This window comes from Sciurus carolinensis, chromosome 11 (genome assembly GCF_902686445.1).
Source record: "Sciurus carolinensis chromosome 11, mSciCar1.2, whole genome shotgun sequence".
Classification (NCBI taxonomy): domain Eukaryota; kingdom Metazoa; phylum Chordata; class Mammalia; order Rodentia; family Sciuridae; genus Sciurus; species Sciurus carolinensis.
Genome location: NC_062223.1, coordinates 122,372,716 through 122,387,160, shown reverse-complemented (window position 1 = coordinate 122,387,160; position 14,445 = coordinate 122,372,716). Strand labels below are relative to the sequence as shown.

Genomic DNA, 14,445 nt, shown 5'->3' with positions numbered 1-14,445 from the left:
AGGAATTTTGAAATTTCAAAGCATTTTCAAATATGTCTTCATCTTTATTTAAATTTTAAGTAATCCAATGAGGTAAGTAAGACAAATGTCATAATCACCTTGTTCATAGATACAGAAACATGGTCTCTGTGCTTGTAAATAACTTGGTGTTCGCAGAGCTCTTTCAGTTCATCATGCATGATGCAACAGCAAGTATGCAGCCGATTGCAGCTGCTGGGTCAGATGCCTTCTTTTCCCCAGGAGTGATGATGGTTTGCTCTACTTCATCCATACATCATCACCTAGCAATCTGTACAATCAATAGATACATTTTGAAATACTGCTGAAAAGACAACATGCTTTGGTAAAAGAATCAGGTTTGAAAAATGATACTGCCACTTACTAGCTTTGTGGCCATGGAAAAGTCATTTAATCTTCTGAGCTTTAGAGTGCTTCCAATTTTAAAATTTGAATCATTTTTGCAAGGTTGCAAGGTAGCAGAGATTGCATTGTGAGAGGCACATCAGTAGAATGCCTAGCACAATATCAGCATCTAACAAGTGCTTGACAAATTCCATGTATCATTTGTAAATCCTATTTATTCTTCAAAGCTGAGGCAGTCCCACACAAAGCCTTCACAACCTCTCTCATGTTTTCCAGTTTTATCCTACCCAAGGTACCTCAGAGCCCTATTTAATTGTTTTCAAAATGCTTTATATTTCAGTATTTTTCATTCATTCAATGAATATATAGTGAATGCAAATTATTTTTCAGACACTGTACTAAGTTCTAGATTTAAGATAGTGAAGAAAATATGTGTTCCTGCTCTCAAGGAGCTTGCAGTCATGTGGGAAGCAGACAACGTTATCATTAAACACAGCTGTGCACAACAAACAGCGGTAAGTGCTGTGAATGCAGAGACAAGGACTCAGTGTGGAACTCTGGGTCTCACTGGGGTGGGGAGAGATAGTCTCACTGAAGTGACATTTAAGCATAGATATGAAAGATAAGAAAAAAACAATCCTAGAAAGAAGAAAAATTAGCATCTCATAGAGAGAGAACAGTAGGTTTGAACATACAAAGAAAATAACACCTGAAAAGCCAACATGGCTGAAGCCTAATGAGCATAAGAGGTGTGTTATGAGTTGAGGTTGGGGAGGAAGTCATGACCACACCACACAGGGCTTTTCACACTGGTTGTGCTCCCCAGAAGCACATCCTGAAACACGGAGCGCCTGCAGTTTGTTTAGATGGGTGAGATAGGGGAGAGAATAAAGTCAACATAGGGCGTGTTGAACAGGCCACCACTAGCACCTGTGTCGAAATCTCTTGACAACGCAGGGATGCAGTACAGAAAGAATGTGCACCCAAGGAGGTCAGGAAACTGGTTTTCTCATTAACCAGTCCCTGTGCTTCTTAGGGTGTCGATTCTTTGGTGCTTCCAGCTTGTTCTGTGCAGGATTAGTATATGCATGGCCAGAAAAACAGCCAAGAGCAGAAAGTTATAGATGTATGCAATAAAGAGACTTCAGCACGTCTATGTGAATACTAAGGGGATGGGATGGGGAAGGAAGGAAGCCTTACTGGACACATTATTCCAATTAAAATGGGAAACCATTGAAGGATTTTAACAGCAGTATGATATGATTTAGATTGTTAGTTCAACTTATCCAGGTACATTATAATTCTTGATAACAAAGAACGTTCTTTTCCTTTCTTTAATACTGGCCATGGCAATGACCTGATCCTGTATATATACCAGGTACTAAATAAATACATTTGAGTGACTATCCAAGATGAAAAACCTATGATGGCTGCAAATTAACTGGATCATGAAAGATCAAATTAAAATTTTTACCTATGAAGACTTTGGTATCATTTTCCAATAATTCTTTTAGGCAGCCTGATGGTGCATGGGTCACCTTGCTATCCAGGGAATTAACTATAATCTTCACTATTAATAGGAATGTTTAGAAGAAATTCATCTATCACAAAAAGCTCCTTGCTGGGCACAGTGGCACATGCCCATAATTCCAGCTATTCCAGAGACTGAAACAGGAAGATCACAAGTTCGAGACCAGACTCAGAATCTTAGTGAGACCCTATCTCAAAATAACGACCATGGAGTCCCATCCAGATCAGACAGGGCCTGGGCTTTGACCATTAGCAATAACGGGACCTGGAGTAAATTCCTCAACACCATTAGCCATCAGTTTCCTCACCTGTAAAATGTGCATAATAATAGTGACATTTGTTATTGTTTGGATATGAGGTATGCCTCCAAAATCTCGCATGTGAAACAATGTAGGAATGTTCAGAGGTGAAACTTTTAGATTATGAGTGAATTAATCCATTGGATGGATTAATCATTTGAATGCATTAACGCATGGTAACTGGGCAGGTAGGGTGTGGCTAGGGGAAGTAGGTCACTCGGGGCATGCACTTGGAGGGTACTTTCTCCCTGGATTCTTGCACTCTGACTCTCTGCTTCCTGACAACCATGTCCTGAGCTGCATTCCTCCACCATGCCCTTCCACCATGATGTTCTGCCTCACCTGGAGCCCAGAGCAATGAAGTCAGCTGACTATGTACTGAAGCCTCTGAAATTGTGAGCTCAAAATAAACCTTTTCTTCTCTAAGTTGTTCTCGTCAGGTAATTTAGTCATGATGACAAAAAGTTGGCTAACACAATATCTACCTCACAAGGTTAGTGAAAAGTTTAAGTAAATTAATACTCACTGCCCAGAATGTAATTCAAATTTGGTAAATGTTATTATCATGAATAATATTTTGACTTTACTTGATTTTCCTGATTTACTCTTAGGTTTGGGAGAGACACAGGAGCAGGAGGACCCTCTCATCTGCCTGTACTTTTTTTTTCAAGCCTGTATTTTGCGGGGAAGGGGTGGATCTCTTTTCCAATGGACAACTCTTCAGAAACACTCTCCCTAGGAATTGGTTACTATGCCTATTTGTAAGGAGTAGCCTGCAGGCAACACCACCTGGCACCCACACACTCCCTGCCCCACCCTGCCACCTTGCTCCTGTCACTATTGCTGAAATCCACCTACTCAGTGGAGACGTTAGACTCAGGTATGCTGGACCTTCGTAAGGTAACCTTGTAGGGTGCAAAACACCTGGTCAGCCCACACTGGACTGAACTAGGCCACACTTTAGTTCTATCTTTCCTCCAATTGCATTTATTTCCTAATTTCATTGAGATATATTCTTTGTACAATTTCTGTTAAATGTAGTAATGTGTAAAAAAAAACAAGAAAATAAAGCTCTTTAAAACTGCTTAGGATATTGATTTTATTCACCTAAGACATGTTTAGCTTAATTTTCAAAATAACCTACCTGGTGCGGTGGCACTTGCCTGTAATCCCAGCAGCTTGGAGGCTAAGGCAGGAGGATCGAGAGTTCAAAGCCAACCTCAGCAAAAGTGAGGCGCTAAGCAATTCAGTGAGACTCTGTCTTTAAATAAAATACAAAAATAGGGGTGGGGATGTGGCTCAGTGGTCGAGTGCCCTTGAGATCAATCCCTGGTACCAAAAATAATAGTAATGCTAGAGTCAAATGTTTTCATGTTGTATCTGACCTAAAGTCCTTCACAGTTTATCATCCTTTCTTCTTGTTTTATTTGTGAAAACAAAACTTTGAAGGTCACGATTCTCGCTCAGCCTCTTGAAGGTAGCTTTCTATCCACGTTGGCCTCCACTTCCTGGACCCTGAAAAGAGTTGTCTCCCCCATCTTGGCTCACAAGATTGGCCGTGCCTAGATGAAGGTCAAAGTGACATCATGACTGGGGATACACTGGAGGGTATAAATTTAGAACTGGACAAAGACCAACAACCAGCAGAAGCCTGTCAGGTGAGGAGCTGCCAATTATCTCCTAAGGTACTGGGGTCTTGTCGCTGCAGTTACAAATTCAGCCTGCCTGGGTGACTCCAATCAGAAGCTCTGGTTCCACAGCTCAGGTACAGTCTTCCAGCCTCAATCATCCTTGTCTTATTGGGAACACATATTCATGCAAATTGAGAGGAAAGCGGGAACTGCTTTTTTTTGAGAGAGAGAGCAAATCTAAATAAAGCTCTACAACTTGGCAGCTGCTAGAATGCTCATCTTACCTCACTCGATTAGAATGAGTGCCAGGCTGCCCAGACAGGAACTTCTAGGAAAGCTGCGGATGTGCCCTTGCTAGATCAGGTCGACTGAGGGGTTTCAAGTCAGTTGAGGCAGGGAGTTCAAATGTGGAAGTTGAGACTTGTCAACCATACATCATAAAACAGAAGTAATGGATTATATCAACTGAAATGGATTTCTAACTCTTGCTAGAAACAACAGTTTATCTCCTGAGGGAGGAGCAGGGGAAGAAAGAAAGAAAAAAAGAAAGAAAAGGAAGGAAGGGAGAGAGGGAGGGAGGAAGGAAGGACGGACAGAAAGACAAGACCTAAAACCACTTCAGAAAGATGCTGTCTATCCTTGATTCAGTGTCTTTCACTCAGGAGTTTCTTCCTTTGCCAAATTCAAGTTTCTTCTATTGCTATTTAACATCATCTCATGTTTACTTTGTCTGTGAGGGGGTTCCTGGTACAAATAGAGGTGGTGTAAGACAGTGCAATAAACATTCCGCTACTGGAGTCAGACAAACCTGAGTTGAATCCTAGATTCTCCATATATTGGCTATGTGATTTTGCTGACTTTACTTTGCCATTCTGTGCTCTAAGTTCCTTATAAGTAAAAAAATTATAATAATAATTAATGATTTTAATAATAGCTACCAATATTAGTTCACATCAATATTAATTATTACAACAATATATTTATATGAATGTGCTATTAAATATTAACGATAATACATACCTGTTAGGGTTGTGAGGAGTAAATGAGATAATATATGTAATGCTCTACAATTCAGAGCTCAATAAATATGTTATAAATATAATATAAACAGAAAACACTTACATGGCATTTGCAATGTACCTGGCACTACAACAGAATTTTTAACCCCAGGATATGACATAGACTCTTTTGTTAGTCATCTTTCTTCTTCAGGTCTTCTTTGTTATCTGTATGGCTTAGGTTTTTGTTTTGTTTTGTTACTTCCTGATTATGGAAAACAGAATTGAAAGGAATCTAAGGTCTTCTGTCAATTTAGTTGAAAAACTCAAAAATCATCCTTTTTTTTTTTTTGGCCAGTCTCAAGGAAGTACTGGAATCTTACGTGGGGTCCTGAAGATGTGAAGCCCAGAGCTGTGGCCCCAGTGGTGGGCTGAGAAGCAGCCTCAGCAGCTGCCTGACTTCCTCCTTTCCACAGCTGCTGCTCACAACAGAACCAAGGGCAATCTCTTCCCTCCTGCATCAAAGACAAGAGCCTTCTCTCTTGCCTCTGAGAGCTGATTCCACCTCGAAGTTTTCTAGGCCCTTCAGGACTGCTACTAACCCAGGCTTATTTATCTATTTATGCATCATAAATGTCAATTACAGAGGGACTAGAATGTTATTAGAACTCAGTTTTGTCCTTTTATGTACAAAGTTTCCCCAATTTTGGCTTTTGGTCCTTCACTTCTATTAACAGAGCTTCTTCTTACCTGCTGCCCTGGCTCTTGACAACACTGAACCCTTGGTAGTCCCCGCAAGGGGGCCATACGCTCCACTTCCTCCAGTGCCCCAGAAGGAAGCATTCATCTACTTTGCTCCCCACCACTGAATCATGACCATGCTTGTGTCCCTGTGACTTGGCTATTGCTTCCTTTATGGAGCTCAGGTAAGTCATTTCCTCACTTTTTTTTTTTTTTTTTTTTTTTTTTGCTGTGCTAAGGATTGAACTCAGGGCCTTGTGCTTGCAAGGCAGGCACTCTACCAACTGAGCTATCTCCCCAGCCCCTACTTCCTCACTTTTGATTTGTATCCTCCCAGAGTTTCTCTACCAACTCCCTGTCATCCCATCCTGGCAGCTTCTCCACCAGAGGAATGGCTATTCTCTCTTCTCCGCCCCACCATCAGCGTCAGGAACACTGGTCTTCCTTGCTGATAATGATATTCTGGGCTCATATTGTTGAGAACAGGTGATCTCTGTGCAGCTAACTGTCTTAATTACCAGGATGCAGGCAGTTGCGACTGCACCCTCAAGAGCCAATACAGGACAAACAGGACTGCTGGGTCCCCTGTGCTTATCAAGGTTGTTATGAGATATTCATCTGAGGAATGTGCAGCTGCCCAGAAACCTTATCTATCAAGGAGTGGGGGACCTAGCGCCGACTCATCTCCTGCATAGTTCACCCCTTCCCTCCTCCCTTCTTCCTTTAGGACCATTCAGTTCTGGCGGGACCCAGTGAGAATCAAATAGATTGGCGGGACCCAACCAGAGGCGGACTAATATTTAGCTGTTCAAATGTTAACCAATAACGTTCAGGTCTTTGTGTGTGAATGCTTGGAAATCTCTTAAATAGAGGGCTTTCCTCGCCCCTCGGGGGCCGCTCCCCACTCAGCCATTGCAATGGTCTGAGAGGTTGGTTGCCATCCAGGCTCGAGCTTGCAATAAAACCTCGTTGTGTGTCTTGCAGTACCGTGTGTGCATTTGACTCTCTGGGGATCAGTCGATATCAGGGACCAGTCGATATTGGACCCTAACAATACATTCCTTTTCTTTCCTTTTGATTCCAGAGACCTGAAAAATGCCATCAACTCTCAATCTAGTCTAGCAAAACATATAGTGAGTTCTTTAAAAAACTGTTGACTTACCGACCTAGACGTGAGACCAAAATTTCTGTTTCATCTCTTTGAATGCCATAACTTTGTTTTGCCTCCCGCCCCCACGGAACTGGGGATGAAACCCAGGGGCAGTTTACCCCTTAGCTACCTTCCCAATCCTTTTTACTTTTTAAAGACAGTCTCACTTGGTTACTAAGGGCCTTGCTAAATTGCCCAGGCTGGCTTTCACTTTGCGATCCTCCTGCCTCAGCCTCCTGAGTCTCACAAATTACAGGTGCGCACCATCGTGCTTTTATTGCTTTAAAAAAAATCTGCATAAAAGCTTTACTCCCTTTCTCCCACACCTTGCCCTGTGCAACTCTTCATCCACATCCTTTGTAATATTCTTTATAATAAACAAGTTAATGTAAAAAATTAATAAAATGAAATAAAATTCTGGCAGTAATATTTATTGTGGAAAAACAACTTGAATTTGTACAGAAGTGTATAAGTCTAAAATTTACATATTCCTGATCTCTTCCAGTGCCAGCCATCAGCAATACACCTGAGTCACTTAGAAAGACTACACAATAGCCAGGTGTGGTGGTACACACCTGTAACCCCAGTGACTTCTAGAGGTTGAGGCAGGAGGAAGGATCACAAATTCAAAACCAGCCTCAGCAATTGAGTGAGGCCCTAAAACAACTCAAAAGAAAATTTAAAAATAAAATAAAAAATGTCAAATAAAATTAAAAATTAAAAAAATAAAAGTGACTGAGGATGTGGCTTTGTGGTAAAGTGCCCCTGGGTTCCATCCCCAGTACCAAAAATAAAAAAAAAAAGACCCCCACAATCCAGACTTGCTCTCCCTCAGTGTGGCTCCACATAAAGATGCCAATCCCCCAAATATTCTCTCTAACAGTCCTCTCCTGCCCTTCCCCCCCTCCCAACTGCTTGCAATCCTTAAAATTTCTTATTTTCACCACCAGTCACTCTGAGTTCTTCCCTTCTCTCATGTCTGTTGGACTTGACCTATGATTAGTCATTCACGTACTGGCTACCACCCCAGGATGCCTGACACCTTGAACTTCTCCTGTTCCACCATGCCACTCCCTAGCCTTCAGGAATGGTTTCCAAGTGTTAGAAAGAAACCTTGATGCCATTTGGATCCATTCTTGTTGGGTCTACTGATACTCATAAATACTTGCATTCACTTGTGATTAACCTGTCATTCCACTACCCACCTCTCTTCCATTCTCCTTAACCCTACCTAGCTCCCCACTCATAGCAGATGATCTCACTTCCTATTTCACTGAGATATTTTTCTCTCATCCAAGCAATTTCAATTGCTTTTCTTCCTACTTCAACATCTCAGGGTACCCTTGCTCTTCCTTCTCCTCCTTCCCGCCTAAATCTAAGATGAATCCCTCAGCAGTGCTTTTGACCCAAGTCCTCCTTCTTCCTGGACTGTGCTCCTCCATCAGTTATGTCCTCTTCCATCTTCCACCTTTCCTTCTCGGTTGACATCTTAGCTTTTGCCTATATAACCTTACCTAAGAAAACCCAAACTTGTCCTAAAGACTCATCATTTCCTTATCCCTTTTTCATTCCCACTGTCAAATATATTCACTAGTTTTGTGACAGCACATCTTTATTATTATTATTATTATTATTATTATTATTACTATTAGAGTTTTATTGTGATACATAGTAGTTGGGTTCATTCCAACAAACACATATATGCATGGAAATTGATTTCAGTTCAAGAGCCCCCTTTTTCCCTCTCCCTTTTTCCTCCCATCCTCCCTCCCCCTCCTATTCTCCTTCCTCTACTCTACTAGACTTCCTCTCACTCATCTATTAATTTACATCTGATGGGTTCTTTATGTTATCCTATTCCTTTCCTTTATTTTACTCCAGTTTCCTCACATGAGAGAAAACATTCAACCTTTGAGTTTCTAAGTTTGGCTAATTTCAGTTAGCTTGATATTCTCTACTTCCATCCACACAGTGAAAAATGCCATAATTTAATTCTTTTTTATGACTGAGTAGAACTCTATTGTAGGTATGTACCACAATTTCTTAATCCATTCGTCTATTGATGGCGAGCTGGGTTGATTCCATAATTTAAATATTGTGAATTATGCTTCTGTAAACATTGAGGTGGCTACATTGCTATAGTGTGCCAATTTTAGATCTTTGGGGAAAGTACCAAGAAGTGAGATACCTGGATCATGTGGTGGTTCCATGCCTAGTCTTTTGAGGACTTTTCTGGAAGAGTAGTTGTACTAGTCTGCAGTTCCACCAACAATGTACACATTGTTTTCCCCACAGCCTCACCAGCATTTATTAATGTTCATATTCTTGATCATTACCATTCTGATTGGAGTGAGATGAAATCTCAAATAGTTTTGATGTGCATTTCCCTAATTGCTAGAGATGTCAAAATTTTTTCCATATTTTTTTTTTTTTGGTCATTTGTGTTTCTTCCTTTGAGAAGTTTCTTTCTTTTTAATTATTTTGCCATTTATTGTTTGGGTTATTTGTTATTTGGTGGTAAGTTTTTTTAGTTCTTTGTATATTCTGGATATTAATCTCCACTCAGAGGAGCAACTGGCCAAGATCTTGTCCCATTCTGTAGGCTCTCTTTTCACACTCTTAATAGTTTCCTTGGTCTCCTCCTCACCAACTGCTTATGGGAAACCTGCCCAGCGAATCTGTCCCCCTCACCTCGCTGATGAGCCTCTGAATTCCCACTGCCGCTGAAAGATTATATACATTGAAGCGTGGGAGAAGATATTTATAAATTTCTGTGTCAAAATTAAAGATCTGCTATGGCAGTGAAGAAAGAGATTGAATTTGTCATTTTCACCTAAAGAAAAATGATAGACAAAAATCAAACCTGTGCTTCAGGACAGGATTCTATTCCCTATATGACCTGTCTGATTCACATACTCGAAGAATGGTTTGGTGTGGAGCAATTGGAGGACTATTTGAATTTTGCAAACTATCTCTTGTGGGTTTTTACACCACTAATTCTTTTAATACTTCCTTATTTTACTATCTTTCTTCTCTACCTTACAATTATTTTCTTATACATTTATAAGAGGAAAAATGTACTAAAAGAAGCTTATTCTCATAATTTATGGGATGGTGCAAGGAAAACAGTGGCAACTCTGTGGGATGGACATGCAGCAGTTTGGCATGGGTTTAGTTTACTACTTGATGTATTTTGTGCTCTACATGGACCAAGAGAAAAATGTGTTGAAATTCTGAAGAGTGGTCACTTGTTAGCTATTTCACCAGGTGGAGTTCGAGAAGCTCTGCTTAGTGATGAAACCTACAACATCATATGGGGTAATCGAAAAGGCTTTGCTCAGGTTGCAATTGATGCAAAAGTGATGAGGACACTCAGGCACAGAGAGATGGAGGGATGGAAGGGATCTGGTCACAACAAGGCAGCAGCAGAGCAGAACACACAGTTCAGGACTCAAGGCAACGGTGCTGTTGCCATCCCTGACTACATTTCACACCCATCATTCCTATGTTTACACAGAATATTCGAGAAGGATTTAGATCACTTGGAGGAACAAGGTTATTTAGGTGGCTTTATGAAAAATTTCGCTATCCATTTGCTCCAATGTATGGTGGTTTTCCAGTGAAGTTACGGACCTATTTAGGTGATCCCATTCCCTATGATCCAAAGATAACAGCAGAAGAATTAGCTTAAAAGACGAAGAATGCTGTTCAAGCTTTGATTGATAAGCACCAAAGAATTCCAGGAAACATTATGAGTGCTTTGTTAGAAAATGAAAGATCAACTAGAAGTTCACTTAATATATCTATAATATGTTTGTGTCTGTGGTACTGTCTTCTAAATTTTATAGATCCTATAATTAGTATTTTTTAAAAATCATGTTGATAAGCATCTTTCTCAGAACTTGTGTATTTAAATTGTCAATTTTTTTGCAATCAGTTGGGTCAAATTTAATTAGTAACTTGTTACATGCCTAATCAGAAAATGATTGTATTTCATTTGTAACTTCTTAATAATTTATGATAAATGTATATGTTCTTGAAGTTAAGTTTTTAATAACAAATTTAGGAAAAGCAAACATTCCTGAATAATGAATCTAATTTCTTTATCTGTTGTACTGAGGTAATTTAAAGAGAGGGTATATGCTATAGATTTTTGTACAGTTGCTTACTTTAGTGGGGGAAAAAGTTTTAAAATCTGCCCCTTGTTTCTTTCATGACTTTGGGCAAGCCATGTAATGTTTTTGTGCCTCAATAATTTACTTTTTAAAACATGGAAATGCTATGGTAAGGAACATTATTTTCTTTATAATTGATAACTATTGAACTGAAATTATAACCAAATTAATTAATCAGTACCAAAATCCTTTAGGAATTATATCTTATCCATGAGATATTTAAATTATTTCTTTAAGTATGATGTCCAGTTGCCAAGCACAATGAGAGAGATGTACTGTTTTTCAAATTGAGTAAGAAAGAAATTAGGAAAAGTATGATTTCTAATTATTACTTTTAGTATTTATTATATTTTTAAAAGATTCTGTAAATATACAATATAGGGTGCACTGTCAGCCCTCTAACATGACATTTAATAATGCAAGGATGAAAATCATTGTTGTGCTCTACCTTTTGTTTTAGAAACTGATCCTAGGCTGAGGAAAATGGAAATAAAATTCTGCTTTGACTCAACACCTTGGTTCATGCAGTTTGACTTTGCATCAGTGAGATGGCTTATTGTTTCAATAAAATATACTTGAATGATGAATTTATGTCAACACAAAGCTCTCTAAAAAGTTAATGGCTTTTGATTTGCTATCTCTTTGAAAATTGATTTTAAAAAGTATTTAAACAGAAAAGTATCCGAAATCAAATGCAGTATCTTCCCTTTTTTTAGATATTAAGGTACTTGGGTTTTATATAGAGTTTTGTATCACAAGTGTACATTTATGATATGTGTAAATATATATTAAACAATGTGGAAAAAAAAAAGTTTCCTTTGCTGTGCAGAAACTTTTTCAGTTTGTTGGCATTCCACTTATTGATTCTTGGTTTTACGTCTTGTGCTTTGGGGGTCTTGTCAAGGAAGTGGGTGCCAGCACTTCCATAATGGAGCATTGACCCTATGTTTCTGGTTTAATTCCTGAGTCTTTGATTCATTCAGATTTGAATTCTGTACAGGGTGAGAGATAGGGGTCTCCATTCATTTTTCTACATATAGTCTATCCAGTTTTCTCAGCACCATTTGATAAAGAGGCTGTCTTTTCTCTAAGATATATTTTTTGGCACCTTCGTCAAATAACAGATGGCTGTAGGTATGTAAGGTTCTAATTACCAGATCTTCCTGCCTTCTTTCCTCCCAATCACCTCTGCTGTTCCACTTCCTATTGACATGGAACAGCACCTCTCTTTACTCCCTCTGGTACTGGCTCCACTTCTTCCTCTACTCTCCTAAATTTAGATATGTCCTGTATCTTTACAGTCTCATAAACATCCATTTCCATTACTTCAATTATCACTGTATACAATTTCAACATCTAAAACCTAAAATGTACCAAACAAGATCCGAGACCCATCATTTTTTTTTCTCCCCCAAATCACCACTTTTGCTCTTCTCTCTGTAACTGCCCTATATGTAATGGCATATGTTTCCAGATCAACAGTATAGAAAGTTTTCTCCATTTACCATGACTAGAGATTTCTTCCTTTGCCCACATTCCATTTCCAGTGAATTGGCATTTGCCAATTCCAGTGAATTGTAGTTTCGCATTTGCTCCAGAATCAAATGTCTGCTGCTCACCCTGCCCTACACCAATCCCTCCTTCTTTCTCATAATGGTGATTACAATCATTTTCCTACTTTTTCCCATTCCATGCTTTCTATTCTGCCAGATTATTTTCTTAAACACATTTTATATCATTTCACTCACAATTCCCAGTTATCCAACTAAATCCAGATTTCTTACAATAGGTATTTACCTTTCCAATGTTATGCAACATTGTTTGTCTCAATGTATGCAGCCCTCAGATAAAATATATTCATTTCCCCCATCTCACACCTGCAATTCCTAAGTCTCTTGGCCTCTGGTGATGCTGTTTTTCTGAAAAGAATGCCATGCTTATGAGTCCTTTCTTATCTTTCTTCAAAATCTGTTTTAAATGTACCTTCTTAATGAACATTTTACTGTCTGGGATGCAACCTACATGTTCTTCTGTCCCGTGGATCTTATTTTGAATACGCTGTGTATCATAATAATTTTGTGAAAGTACCACCTTCTCACCACCAATGTCTTTTCCTTTTTGTAGATTGTGAGTGTCTTAAATACTATTTTCCATGTATTTTGCTAGGCACTGCAGATTCAGGGATGCATGAAAAATTGTCCTAATTACCTGCTTATGCAGAGGAAAACGGCTTTTATGTTTCTCATGCTCATTGTCTTATGCAGGTTTCTTGTTAACTCAGAAGGTTAGTGAGTTCCTGTTGCCACTGCGTACGTGATGGGAAACACAAAGGACATGGGGCCATCTTTACTGCTATGGCAAGGGGAAGAATATTCTCAGGTCCCCATGTGGGAATTCTGAGTGAAAATCTTGTTCCAGAGGACAGAGCACAAACAAGTGATGAAGACAGACCCCCAAAGCACCCAGTGAAAGACTGTTTGACAAGAACAGAAGTGCAAGCTATGGTAGCTGTGGGACACAGCACCACCATGGATGGAGTGGGAGCAGGGAAGAACAGGTCTGATGCAGGATGAAGGAAATTGGCAGCTGTTCCAGTCCATCAGGTGTTTCAGCCTGACCTCATCCATCATTCTGAGATCCAATGTCCAGCACTGTCTTTGCCAAACTTCAGACATAGCCATGTTCTCCTGCAAATACTCAATGCAATAACTCTTAAAAATGGTGCTCTCATTTCAGAAGGTCTGCAGTAGAGGCCCTTCCTGTTTTTTCTTAAGGTTTTAGAGTTATTATTTGGGGCCCTTCTTGACCTCATAGCAGCTGAGGCATTCTGGATCCATGAGATGGTGAGTTTTGATTTCTCTTGAAATCAAAGGATGGAAAACAAAGAATTGGTGATTCTACCACATACAACTTGAAGGAACAAGTTTAGTCAACTTCTCTTGAATTTAGCTCGGGAGGGTGGGGAGAAATAAAGATTGCAATAGTGTCAATTCTTTATGAGAAAGAAAGAGGGAAAAATAATATTTATTAAGTTTATGCTATGGGCCGAGCAGAGACATATTTAATTCATTTAATCCTGGTAAATAACCACGAAGTGCGTAGTATTATTATTCTCATTTTATGTCAGAAGAAACTGAGGCTCAGACAAATTAAATAACTTGCCAAAGATTAAAGAGATTATAAGCAGAGTCACCTCGAAGATACCACTCTTTTCCAATATTCCATTCAGCCACTCCAAATCACAACCTTACTTGAAAATGGCAGCGTTATTCAGTGAAATGTACCCCAAATTAAGAATCACAAGAATGCCAACTCCATCTGCAAGGGGACTCTCAGAATACCCACTACCCTCCTGTCTTTCCTTAAGTTCTTTTTAAGAACTTTCACTCCTCCTTTCCAGGTTGCCTTCAAATATTACCTCTTTCAAAACTTTCTCAGCAGACCTGTCCTCTAAGCTCTGAGTCTATAATTCCATCTTCCAGATCACCTATGTATGATAGTACATATTACCACATCATTATTATAAAAGACAAAGCCAGAGATTTGCACAGTACCTGG

At 39.4% G+C, this 14,445-nt stretch overlaps 1 pseudogene; it reads left to right on the top strand.

The window, feature by feature from the left end:
* Nucleotides 1-3,778: 3,778 nt before the first annotated feature.
* LOC124959672 (transmembrane protein 68-like) lies at nucleotides 3,779-13,204 on the top strand (annotated as a pseudogene).
* Nucleotides 13,205-14,445: the final 1,241 nt, after the last annotated feature.